Genomic DNA, 5,345 nt, shown 5'->3' with positions numbered 1-5,345 from the left:
CTTGTTGAGTAGGGTATTGGAGGCTATTTTGTAAATGACATCGCCGAAGTCGAGGATTGGTAGGAAGGTCAGTTTAACGAGGGTAAGTTTGGCACCATGAGTGAAGGATGCTTTGTTGCGAAATAGGAAGCCAATTCTAGATTTAACTTTGGATTGGAGATGATTGATGTGAGTCTGGAAGCAGAGTTTACAGTCTAACCAGACACCTAGGTATTTGTAGTTGTCCACAAATTCTAAGTCAGAACCGTCCAGAGAAGTGATGCTGGACAGGCGGGCAGGTGCAGGCAGCGATCTGTTGAAGAGCATGCATTTAGTTTTACTTGTATTTAGGAGCAGTTGGAGACCACGGAAGGAGAGTTGTATGGCATTGAAGCTCGTCTGGAGGGTTGTTAACACAGTGTCCAAAGAAGGGCCAGAAGTATACAGAATGGTGTCGTCTGCGTAGAGGTGGATCAGAGATTCACCAGCAGCAAGAGCGACATCATTGATGTATACAGAGAAAAGAGTTGGCCCAAGAATTGAACCCTGTGGTACCCCCATAGAGACTGCCAGAGGTCCGGACAGCAGGCCCTCCGATTTGACACACTGAACTCTATCAGAGAAGTAGTTGGTGAACCAGGCGATGCAATCGTTTGAGAAACCAATGCTACTGAGTCTGCCGATGAGGATGTGGTGATTAACCTGTTGGGGATAGGGGGCAGTATTTGCACGGCCGGATAAAAAACTTACCCGATTTAATCTGGTTACTACTCCTGCCCAGTAACTAGAATATGCATATAATTGTATAACAGTATAACAGAACTCATTTGGCAGGCCAAAACCTGAGAAGATTCCAAACAGGAAGCGCTCTCTCTGACCATTTCATGGCCTTCTTGATCATCTCTAACCAAAATAGGGGATCTCTGGCATAACGGGACATTTTCTAACGCTCCCATAGGCTCTCAGAAGGCGCCAGAAAGATGAATGGTGGCTTTGCAGGCCATGGCTGAAAAACATTAGCGCATTTTGATAGTGGTCGATCTGAGGACAATGAGACTGGAGGCGCGTGCACGAGCCGACACCATGTTTACTTTCTCTCTCTTTGAACGAAAACAATGACTCCCGGTCGGAATATTATTGCTTTTTTACGAGAAAAATAGCATAAAAATTGATTTTAAACAGCGGTTGACATGCTTCGAAGTACGGTAATGGAATATTTAGACATTTTTTGTCACGAAACGCGTCGGGTGCGTCACCCTTCTTTACCATTCGGATAGTGTCTTGAACGCACGAACAAAACGCCGCTATTTGGATATAACTATGGATTATTTGGGACCAAACCAACATTTGTTATTGAAGTAGAAGTCCTGGGAGTGCATTCTGATGAAGAACAGCAAAGGTAATCAAACTTTTCTAATAGTAAATCGGAGTTTGGTGAGTGCCACACTTGGTGGGTGTCAAAATAGCTAGCCTGTGATGGCTGGGCTATCTACTCAGAATATTGCAAAATGTGCTTTCACCGAAAAGCTATTTTAAAATCGGACATAGCGAGTGCATAAAGGAGTTCTGTATCTATAATTCTTAAAATAATTGTTATGTTTTTTTGTGAACGTTTATCGTGAGTAATTTAGTAAATTCACCGGAAGTGTTCGGTGGGAATGCTAGTCACATGCTAGTCACATGCTAATGTAAAAAGCTGTTTTTTTATATAAATATGAACTTGATTGAACAAAACATGCATGTATTGTATAACATAATGTCCTAGGATTGTCATCTGATGAAGATCATCAAAGGTTAGTGCTGCATTTAGCTGTGGTTTGGGTTTATGTGACATTATATGCTAGCTTGAAAAATGGGTGTCTGATTATTTCTGTCTGGGTACTCTGCTGACATAATCTAATGTTTTGCTTTCGTTGTAAAGCCTTTTTGAAATCGGACAGTGTGGTTAGATTAACGAGAGTCTTATCTTTCAAATGGTGTAAAATAGTCATATGTTTGATAAATTGAAGTAATAGCATTTCTAAGGTATTTGAATATCGCGCCACTGGATTACACTGGCTGTTGAGTAGCCCATAGAGGTTAACAGAGTCAAAAGCTTTGGCCAGGTCAATGAATACGGCAGCACAGTATTGTTTCTTATCGATGGCGGTTACGATGTCGTTTAGGACCTTGAGCGTGGCTGAGGTGCACCCATGACCAGCTCTGAAACCAGATTGCATAGCGGAGAGGGTGCGGTGGGATTCGAAATGGTCGGTAATCTGTTTGTTGACTTGGCTTTCGAAGACCTTAGAAAGGCAGGGTAGGATGGATATAGGTCTGTAGCAATTTGGGTCAAGACGACACGAAAGAGAGGTTTAACAGGCTCATAATAGGGGTTGCAATAATTTCGGCAGATAATTTTAGAAAGAAAGGGTCCAGATTGTCAAGCCCAGCTGATTTGTAGGGGTCCAGATTTTGCAGCTCTTTCAGAACATCAGCTGAATGGATTTGGGAGAAGGAGAAATGGGGGAGGCTTGGGCAAGTAGCTGTGGGGGGTGCAGTGCTGTTGAATGCAGTAGGGATAGTTAGGTGGAAAGCATGGCCAGCCGTAGAAAAATGCTTATTGAAATTCTCAATTATAGTGGGCTTATCGGTGGTGACAGAGTTTCCTTTCCTCAGTGCAGTGGGCAGCTGGGAGGAGGTGTTCTTATTCTCCATGGACTTTACAATGTCCCAGAACTTTTTAGAGTTTGAGTTGCAGGAAGCAAATTTCTGTTTGAAAAAGCTAGCCTTGGCATTTCTAACTGCCTGTGTGTATTGGTTTCTAACTTCCCTGAAAAGTTGCATATCGCGGGGCAGTTCGATGCTAATGCAGAACGCCACAGGATATTTTTGTGACTTGCTTCCAATTAGCCACAAGAGCAGTAGTGAGGTCGGGCACTGATGTTGGGTGATGAGGCCTGGCTCGCAGTCAGTGTTTCAATTCATGGGGTTGAGGTCAGGGCTCTGTGAGGGCCAGTCAAGTTCTTCCACATCGATCTTGACAAATCATTTCTGTATGGATCTCGCTTTTGCGCGGGGGGCATTGTCATGCTGAAACAGGAAAGGACCTTCCCCAAACTGTTTCCACAAAGTTGGAAGCACAAATTTGTCTAGAATGTCATTGTATGCTGTAGCATTGAGATTCCCCTTCACTGGAACTAAGGGGCCTGAACCGTGAAAAACAGCCCCAGACCATTATTCCTCCTCCACCAAACTTTACAGTTGGCACTATGCATTGGGGCAGGTAGCGTTCTCCTGGCATCCGCCAAACCCAGATTCGTCCGTCGGACTGCCAGATGGTGAAGTGTGATTCATCACTCCAGAGAACGCTGTTCCACTTATCCAGAGTTCAATGGCGGCAAACTTCCCACCACTCCAGCCGACGCTTGGCATTGCGCATGGTGATCTTAGGCTTGTGTGTGGCTGCTCGGCCATGGAAACCCATTTCATGAAGCTCCAGATTAATAGTTATTGTGCTGACATTGCTTCCAGAGGCAGTTTGGAACTCGGTAGTGAGTGTTGCAACCGAGGACAGATGATTTTTATATGCTTCAGCACTTGGCAGTCCCCTTCTGTTAGCTCGTGTGGCCTACCACTTTGCGGCTGAGCCGTTGTTGCTCCTAGACATTTCCACATCACAATAACAGCACTTACAGTTGACTCTAGCAGCTCTAGCAGAGCAGAAATTTGACGAATTGACATTTCGGAAAAGTGGCATCCTACAGTATGACGGTGCCACGTTGAAAGTCACTGAGCTCTTCAGTAAGGCCATTCTACTGCCAATGTTTGTCTATGGAGATTGCATGGCTGTGTGCTCGATTTTATACACCTGTCAGCAAAGGGTTTGGCTGAAATAGCCGAATCCACTAATTTGAAGGGGTGTCCACATATTTTGTGTATCTATAATGTATTTAGCAGATGTTATTGCGGGTGTAAGGAAGTGCTTAAGTTCCTAGCTCCAACAGTGCAGTAATATCTAACAATTCACAACAATACATACAAATCTAAAAGTAAAACAATGGAATTAAGAAATTGTATAAATATTAGTATATCAATACAACCTAGAATCAATGCAACCTAGAATATCAATGCAAACGTTTTGGGAAATTCCTGAAACATTTATAAAAGTTTCTGAAACATTTGAAAACGTTCTTGAAACAATATGAAACTCTATCTTGATTTCTGAAACCTATTTTTAGCTGCAAAGTTGACCATAACCATTTCAAAACGTTTTTGGTACCCTTAAACAAAGAAAAAAACATTTTTTTAAAATGTTTTCACAACCTTGCAGTAACATTTTCACAATGTCATAAAACATATATATATATATTTTACAAGAACTATCATCTGGACAGGAACACATAACAACAATTAATGCGGACACAGGGAACACCACCGAGGAACAGACAGATATACAGGGGGTAATCAACAACGTGAAGGAGTCCAGGTGAGTCCGATGAGAGCTGCTGTGCGTAATGATGGTGACAGGTGTGTGTGTAAAAGTGGGAGCAGGTGGGACACATATGTAACAAAGCTAAAAGAAGGAAGTGCCCCCCAGCAGACACATGGGATTACAAAAGCACACATCTTTCATTCAGCCAATCAGTTAATGGAAACACTTGGTAGGTGAGATTCACACAGATCCCACCTGTTACATTGCTTTACATTGACCCATTAACCTTTTACTGAAGTGGGCTGAAACAGGGTGTTTCTTGGTAGTCAAACAAATCTACTTTGAAACAAAAGTATACACCTCACACACATGGTTATGGCCTTCAAAAAAAGAAGACACCTGTACCATGTCAGATATAGAGTTGAAATGTATTACATGGTGAGTTTGCATCCCAATATTACACTTTATATACATCACAGAAGACTGAATTACAACAAAAATGTTTTGACGTAGAAACACCAGATTTTCGGCGCGTTGTTTTTAATAATGCTTATTTATGATTCAATTGTTGACAAAATGTTTATAACATTCCACCCATGAGGCCACTAGTGGCTTTTTGCAATCCAAAAGGGCAGGACAGAATTTGATGGGAAAACTTTTAAATGAAATTGTGAACTTCAACTACGTGTTTCCAGAGTTTCCACTCCTAGCTACATAGGCTTACTATATTTTTAAAAGCCACCTGTAGACTGAGCAAGTTTTTTTTCCAGATCCAGAAAAAAACACATTTCCAAAACAACAACAACAAGTGAGAGATGGAGGGAGAAAAATCCATAAATGTTTAAGAGGATGAGACTAGCGGGTGGGCAGTTGGGCCGCCCTAACGCCTTTTCCTGTGTGGCAATCGATTGGCGTAGTGATTAATGAAGTTGTCACACAGAGGAGAGAGAAG

This window comes from Salmo salar, chromosome 16 (genome assembly GCF_965601325.2).
Source record: "Salmo salar chromosome 16, fSalSal1, whole genome shotgun sequence".
Taxonomy (NCBI): domain Eukaryota; kingdom Metazoa; phylum Chordata; class Actinopteri; order Salmoniformes; family Salmonidae; genus Salmo; species Salmo salar.
This window is presented reverse-complemented; position numbering follows the sequence as displayed.